Consider the following 8886-nt stretch of genomic DNA (forward strand, 5'->3'; position numbering starts at 1 on the left):
TTAAATTTTTTAAAATAAAAACTAGGCTCTGTGCCCAGCCTGGGCTCAAACTCACATCCCTGCGATTAAGAGTCCTGTGTTCTGTGGACTGGAGCCCGTCAGGCACCCCATGAGGTTATTTTAGCCCTAACTTTTTGTGTTTTCTAACTTGATATACACTTCTTTATTCCGTTATAGAGATGTTATTTAGGTTTTCCTTAAGAATCAGTAGTAGAAACATCCTCATTATTAATAGATTTTGGAACTACTGTAAGCTAAATAAATGCCAAAGAAAGCTCCATGCGTTTTATATCTTTTGTAGTGTTTGGTAATTGAAAATTATTGCTCCATAACAATTCTTAGTTCAAAAATACACCAGTATAGACTAGAGTTTCTAAGTCAAAAAGAGAATCAGGAATCAAACTTTGATACTGAAGAAGTTTTAAGAATTTTGTAATCAAATTACTTATTACGTATTTTCCTTGTGCTTTTTCTTAAATTTGTGTCTTACCTTTCGTGTTTTCTATAAGTAGCAGATATGATAAAAACAACAAAGGGAAAAAAAAAACAATAAAGGGGGTGCCTGGGTGGCTCAGTGGGTTAAAGCCTCTGCCTTTAGCTCAGGTCAAGATTCCAGGGTCCTGGGATCGAGCCCCAAATCGGGCTCTCTGGTAGGCAGGGAGCCTGCTTCCTCCCTCTCTCTCTGCCTGCCTCTCTGCCTCCTTGTGATCTCTGTCTGTCAAATAAATAAATAAAAACTTAAAAAAAAAAAAACAATAAAGACCATCCAGTTTTAAAAAAGGACTAGGTAAAAGATAAAATTCATGTCCTAGTGTTGGTCCTCTGACTATAAGAATAAGAACTTTATTTCATGAATAGAAGTTTCTCTATTATGCAGTATACTTTTTGTTTAAGAGAGAGTGAGGGGAGAGGCAGAATGAGAGGGAGAAAAATCTTAAGCAGACTCCATGCTGAGGGCAGAACCCAGTGCGGGGCTTGATCCCACCACCCTGAGATCATGACCTGAGCCAAAATCAAGTCAGATGCTTAACCGACTGAGCCACCCAGGCACCCCTGAAATATACTTTTCATATGCTGTGCCTGTGAGCATTGTTTTCCATAATCTGATGAATAGGGTCGAGCGGAGAAATAGTTACAGGGATTCCAACTAAGCATATACAAGCATTTACTTAAAATAATGGGAGTAGATAGGCAAGTCAGCCATCTCTTATATGGGTTGGTTTGGGGGCCCCCAAAAGATGCTGAACTCCTAATCTCTAATACCTATGGGTGTGGCTTTATTTGGAAATACAGTCTTTGCAAATGTACACTTGTTCAGATGAGGTCATTAGGGTATGTCCTTATAAAAATCAAAACCACATTGAGATACCACCTTACACGAGTTAGAATGGCAAAAATTGACAAAGCAAGAAACAACAAATGTTGGAGAGGTTGTGGAGAAAGGGGAGCCCTCTTACACTGTTGGGGGAAAGCAAGTTGGTGCAGCCACTTTAGAAAACAGTATGGAGCTTCCTCAAAAAGTTCAAAATAGAGCTACCCTATGACCCAGCAATTGCACTACTGGGTATTTACCTTAAAGATGCAGATGTAGTGAAAAGAAGGGCCATATGTACCCCCAATGTTCATAGCAGCAATGTCCAGGATAGCCAAACTGTGCCTGGGTGGCTCAGTTGGTTAAGCGACTGCCTTCAACTTAGGTCATGATCTCGGAGTCCCAGGATCAAGTCCCTCATCAGGCTCCCAGCTCCATGACCTCAGCTCTCATGCTCTCTCTCTCTCAAATGAATAAATAAAATATTTAAAAATAAACAACGAAATGTGGGGCGCCTGGATGGCTCAGTGGGTTAAAGCCTCTGCTTTCGGCTCAGATCATGATCTCAGGGTCCTGGGATCGAGCCCCGTATTGGGCTCTCTCTCTCTCTGCCTGCCTCTCTGCCAACTTGTGATCTCTCTCTCTCTGTCAAATAAGTAAATAAAATCTTTTTAAAAATAAATAAATAAATGAATAAATAAATAAAAGTGCAGAGAGAAGTAACAGACTGAAGTAAGTATCTGCCATACTGTATACTAATGGGCTTGTACCCAGATTATATATATATTCTTACCACTCAGTATCAAGATTAACAACCCAATTTAAAAATGGGCAGAGTTGGGATGCCTGGATGGCTTAGTCAGTTAAGTGTCCAACTCTGGATTTCAGCTCAGATCTTGATCTCAGGGTCATGAGTTCAAGCCCCACATTGGGTGCTATACTGGGCCTGGAGCCTAAAAAAAAAAAAAAAAAAAGGTAAAATCTTTAATCAGATACTTCATTAGGAATATATACATCTATCCAGTAGTACATGAGAAGATGTTTGACTGCATTAGTTGTCAGCAAAGTGCATAGTAAAGCCACACTGACCAAATAAATAATGAAGCCAGAAACAGATCTGTATGCTTATGGAAGTTTGCTTTATGACAGAAATGGTACGTCATATCAGTAGGGGAAAAGATGTTCTGTGTTGCATAAATTAATATCCTGTTGGATTAATCTTTATGCCCAGGCCTGTCCTCTGCCCCAGCTGAGGAGTGCAGAAGAGGAAACCATCATCTCGTCCTGGAGTGGCTCTCAGCAGAGGTGAGAATGCACGTTCCACAGGAAACTGTTCATGGTCAGTGGGTCTAACTTGACCGACACCCATCATTCCCCTGGGCAGCTGTGGGGCCTGGAGGTAGAGAAGAACAGAGAGAGGTCAGGGGAGGGAGGAAGAGGAAGATTATTTCTCTTGGCCTCCAAACACCCTGCTCCCCATTGTCTGTATCTAGGGATATGGAAAAAGTACAATAGTACTTGCTTTTTCTCTTCTTCCACACTTATTGCGGGGTTTAACTTGTATTTAATGGGGAAGGAAAATAGATGGTTAATGTTTCCATAGTCAAGAGGACAGGCACACCTGACAAATAGCCCAGCGCCACTGGTCCTCCTACTGAGAAATGGGAAATCTCCTTGATATAGGTGGTGCTTTAAGAACCCTGAGCCCATGAAAAAGGTAAGTACTCAGATGTTTTATGTAGATCCTCATGGAGACTCCTGGCTGTGCCAGGCTTCATTCACCAAAATTCCAGTGATAATCAGATACATGGCAGTGAGACCCAGTGTGATGAGGTTAACCTTGGTGTAATCCCCCAGTGTTGTACCTGGGGAAACTGAGAGAGAGAATGAGTTCATTACTGGTATCCCATCTGCTCAAATGAGTTTACCAAATGTGACTGTCACCCACCCACTTGTGTCTCCTGGCCAGCAGTCACCTACCTGTACCTGCACTGAAGTTTTATTCACTGAAAATACAATACAGGATTTCAAGAGGGCGGTAGTGGTCCTCCTTTTGTCTTTTTTCCTTTATATTCTCTCTGCCTCATCTCTCCTTCTTCATTTATTTGCTTTTTATCTCATTTCCACCCGTCCACATTTCCTTTCCTCCTCCATAGATTAGGAATTAGTCTTAGGAGCACACAAAAGACTTAGAGCACTTTCATTGGTTTCTGAGGGCTGCCGTAACAGTGTCACAAACTGGGAGGCTTAAAATAACAGAAATGTATCATCTCACAGTCTGAAATCAGGGTATTGACAGGGCAACACTTTCTCCAAAGATTCTGGGGAAAGATCCTTCTCATCCTTCTCTCTCTGCATCTTGTGGCTTCTGGAAGCACCAGGCATTGTGGCTTGTGATGGCGTCACTCCAGTCTCTGCCTCGGTTTTCATGTGGCCGTCTTTCTTCTGTGTGTCTCTGTGTCTTTACTCTTCATCTTTTATGGACAGCAGTCCTATTGGGTAAGAGAATTCCCTAATCCAGTATGACTTAATGTGAACTTAACAAATGACTATCTACAAAGACAAAGTAATGCTATTTCCAAGTAAGATCACATTCATATGTAGCAGGATTAGGAGGACTCAAACATACTTTTGGGGGGGACAAAAAAATCAACCCTTTATAGCACCCACAGTGCTGAAATCTATTAGCCGATCCAGTATCCTCCTCAGAGCACAAAACTTAATTTCACACAGGGACTGAGCACAGGAATTTTAGAATTCAGGGTCATGGTGCATTTCAGCTGCACCCAAGAAGAGCTTGAGATTGGCAGTGGCTCTGGTTCCTCATGAGGAGCCTGTGCATGTGTCATCCCTCAGCAGAGCTGGGCACAGCTACTACATGTAAACAGGGAATGTCTTACCTCCTGCATCCCAGTTATGACCAGTCCATCTCTAAATTTAGCAGTAACAATACTCTCTGAGGCAAGGCCCATGGAGAGAAATGGTAATGATGCCACCATATTTAGAAAGCACCCTCCACCTCTTATTACTGACCATACAGACCTTTAATTATAAAACATACACTGACTATGGGAAGAATCAGTAAGACAGAAAGTTATAAACCAAGAAATTAGTGTGTAGCTTCCAGGGAAGCAGAATTATAGTAGAACACATATAGTAGAACACAAAAGATAATTTTATTTTTAAAGATTTTATTTATATATTTGAGAGAGAGCGCAAGAGAGCATGAGTTAGGGAAGGGGCAGTTGGAGAGGGAGAGGCAGACTCCCTGCTGAGCAGAGAGCCCGATGTGGGGCTCAGTCCCAGAGCCCTGGGATCACGACCTGAGCCAAAGACAGTCGCTTAATGACTGAGCCACCCAGCACCCTGAAACAAAAGATAATTTTAGAAGGCAACTAGTAGTATGGGCCAGGAGACACAAGTATATACTGCATCCACGACACAAAAGCAGTCTGCTGGGGAAACACCACGTTTGGAGAACAAGACAAAGTAATAGAGAATGAAATCACTAATACCAAGGTAAACCAAAATCGTAAGAGCCGCAGACAATAGTAGAAGGAATTCTGCTGGTGACTCGCTTAATAATTGTAAAGAATAACGTAAGAGATCATCCGAGAATGCAAGATAGAAAAGGCAAAGAAATGGAAATTACAAAAGATTTAAAAAGAACATAATGGACGTGACGGAGAAAAGAGAATCAGAGACTAACAGAACACTCTCTGATTTAAAAAAAAAAAAAAAAATCTGGCGCCTGGGTGGCTTAGTCCCTTAAGCCTCTGCCTTTGACTCAGGTCACGATCCTAGGGTCCTAGGATCAAACCCCACGTCAGGCTCTCAGCTCAGCAAGGAGCCGCCTTCTCCCTGTGCTGCTGCCTGCTGCTCCCCCTGCTTGTGCGCTCCCTCCCTCTCTATCAGATAAATAAAAATCTTTTGAAAAGTAAATCTTTCTTAACATCACATAAAACCTTGCCCGTTACCAAGATTTCAAGGCGGTTACTGGGGTCTGAGGCCAAGAAAGGAGCCTTTGGTAGTTGACGCAGCTGTAGTTTCCAGTGTCATTGACTGTCACGTTCCTAAGGGAGAAGTCTCCTTTGTCCTTCAGGTCGCTGGTGCTATCCACGCTTTCTGGTACTTGTTTTCAGGAGAACAAACATTACATCTTTGAGCATATCGTCTGGCCAATGACACCGCACAGTCACGTTTCTTCCCGGGGTGTCCTTATGCCTCTGAAAGGCCTGGAGGGAAGGTTTGCGCAAACTTCCCGTAAGGGAAGGTCACTTCCTGTAAGGAAAGGTTACTTCCAGTGGTGGAAGACTGCTTCCGGTAACAGAAGGTCACTTCCGGTAACGGAAGGTCACTTCCGGTAACAGTGTTAGAGGTATCCTCGTTTCTCTCCTTCCCTTGGCCTTCTGGGAGGGAGCTCTCACTTGGGAGAAAAGATGGCTGACCCCTGATCACTCCCACCTAGGTGTGGATTCAAGCCGACTCCGGATTATTCTGTTTTTCTGTCCGGGGCAAGGAGGTTGAGCGCTCCTTATCTCCCAGTCTTCTGTTAGTTCTGCCTCGCTCCGTTCTCTGTGTCAAGGAAGCCTGTGTTTGAGGGCAGGAGTCATCCTAACGCACCCCCTCCTCACCTGTAGCCATCAGTACAGAGGTACGGCTGGAGAGCGTCTGAAAGGGGCCTTTTCCGTGGAATCTTCGCAGGTGACTCCCTGGCATCACTGTGACTCAGGTTAAAGAGGTAGATTTTAGCTGTAGATCCCTGTAGAACTGGGTAGCTACATGGGATCCAAGAGCGGCTTTCCTTTCTGAAAACAAATTTTACCTTCCTGGTGAGAGCTGAGCACTCCGGAATCACGTTGCCCTTGGGAGATATGCCCCACCTGGGGAAGACACTGAGAGAAGGCTTGGGAAGTGACCCTGGAAAGGAGTAGAGCGCAAGTCAGATTACGCACGCACCTTACTTTCCCCTTAAAGAAGGAGAAGGGAAGGATGGGGAATTTTGGATGAAAAAACAAGTAGCATCTAAATAAGAAAAAACACTCACCATCTGTGGTGTCCCTTTGGCCAGGACAAAGCCCTGTAAAGGAATCACCCATGGGATATAAGCTGTTATTGAGGGAGAAGATTCCTGGTCACTTTATGCCAGATGGCCTTGGGTAATGGCAGGAGGTGGCTAGAGTCAGACCCCGTCACCAGTCTTCCCCACGGTTACTGGCTCCTCTCTCAGGTGCAATTTAGAACATGTAATGCAGGCTGTAGAATAAGTGGCTAGATTAGATGCAGTTTGGGGTAGAGGAGGGTGATACTATCATTGCGGAGTATCCATGCGGGGAGGATACTTTGGCCTGAGTACTAAAATTGCCTGGAAATTGACATCATGCCTGTACCTGAATGTTATTGTAGTAAGGATATTATGTTAACAAGGAGGAGTAGGGGTTTAGTTATCCCTGTGATTCCAAGACCAGAAATTTCCTTTCTTTCTCCTGTATGGAGGAACGGTTTGATGTTTTAGGGGGAAAGTGAGAAGTTATTAGGACTTTTAGGTGCAAACACATGCATACCTCATGCAAATTTAATCTGTAGTCTGAGAAAATGGAAGGTAGTGGACATGTGCTGAGGTATGTGAAGAAATGTTATTGCAAAGTCGGAGGAACCAGGAAATGGAAAAAGGACAACTACAGAGACAGCAGAGGCGTGTGGAGACCCGAATCCACTCGGAAGCTGCACATGGGAAGCAGCATTGACCCACACCTCTGGACGGAGCCTGGGCCCTGTGCATCAAAGCCCTGGGGGCCTGAACCTTTGTGCCTCCTGCCCAGTCCCTGCAGAATGGGTGGAACTCCCAGGACAGACCCTTCCCCACTGAGCAGGATATGTGCCCCTTCCGATGCTGCTGAAAGTAGGTAGATGGTAGACCTACATCAGACAACCTCCTGCAGGTGCACAGAGCAAAGTGAGCAGAGTTAGCGATGAAGTAGGATTACCTGTGGGAGCGAGTGTGATATTTTAGAGTCAAAGAATTTGAAGGTACTTTAAGTTGTTCATAGTTGTTGGAAAAATCAGAGCAAAGGGAGGAATTCGGGGGTGAGAACCCAGCTTAACCTGTAAATTAAACTTAGTTAAGAAAAACATCATCATAAAGCATCATGACGTAATTTTAAGTGAATTCCTACCAGAATTCAGTGCCCTCAATGTGCCATCTCCCAGCTAAGGACCATTCAGTGTTCTGAAACCTCCAGACCTCTTCAGTCCCTGCCTGCTCAACACCTGCCTTCACCCACCCCTGCAGACACTGCTGAGGGGGCACAGGGACCCTCCACCGCCTCCCGAGTTGGGTGTCCCTCGGAGGCTTGAGGGCTTCAGCCAGCGTGGCTGGAAGAACATGTTGGTTGGACACGCTCTGGACTTCCTGGCTTCTTGTCTGACTGGCGTCTCGTGTCAGCTCTGCAAGTCACCTACACAGTGATGAGAGGAGACGCTCTCAGAAGTCTTACGTCACCAGGGGCGGGTGCCTGGGAGCCAGATGACAGGGCACACGTTCTGTCAAGGACAGAGGAGAGCAAAGGGACGTGCTTGCTTCACTCACCGATGATGGAGAGTTCTCTGTGGGGGATTTCCAGCAGAAATAGCACCTGAGCCAGGGAGGGGGGTGGCAGAAGGATTCCTTCCGCCATGGGAGTAACAGTAATCTTCCTGTGCGTGCACAGCCTCTACTCACTGCGGTGGGCCTGCAGACGGTCGTCGTTGCCCTCACTGTGTGGATAAGGAAACCAAGCCCCAGCACCACGGATGTATTTCAGAGACACTCGACCAGCATGTGCAGGCGTGGAGGCTCCCAAGACACACATCTGATTCCTCCTTTACTGGAAACACAAACAGAAGGCTTAACAACAGAATACTTTTCATTTTCCCAAGGTGGGGTTCTGAAGTAAAGAGCCGTATAGACTATCCTAGTGTCTAGGGTTCAGAGAAATGTGGTAAGAACTCAGATCTATAGTCATGGTGCCCAAATACGAGCCAAGAACCACACGCTATCCTTGTCTGAGGAAATGATGGGTTTTGGCACCTGCAAACAGACATCCTGAGCTGTACCCTGTTCCACACCCAGGAATTTTTTTTTTTAATTTTATTTATTCATTTGACAGAAATCACGTAGGCAGAGGCAGGCAGAGAGAGAGGGGGACGCAGGCTCCCTGCTGAGCAGAGAGCCCAATGCGGGGTAGATCCCAGGACCCTGAGATCATGACCTGAGCCGAAGGCAGAGGCTTTAACCCACTGAGCCACCCAGGCGCCCCACACCCAGGAAATTTTAAAACAACTTTATCGAGATGTAATTCACATGCCATGTAGTTTGCCCTTTTACTACGCCGTTCATGGGCTTTCCTACATTCACAGATATGTGCAAACTTCACACGGTCAAATTTAACACACTTTCACGGCTTCAAAATGATACCCCGTTACTTTTCAACTTCTGTTGTATTTCTTCCCCCAGCATCTGCAGCCCTAAACAACCAGTAACCTGCTTTCTCTGTGGGTTTCCCTATTCTGGACTTTCATATGAATGGAATCGT

This window comes from Lutra lutra, chromosome 17 (genome assembly GCF_902655055.1).
Source record: "Lutra lutra chromosome 17, mLutLut1.2, whole genome shotgun sequence".
Taxonomy (NCBI): Eukaryota; Metazoa; Chordata; class Mammalia; order Carnivora; family Mustelidae; genus Lutra; species Lutra lutra.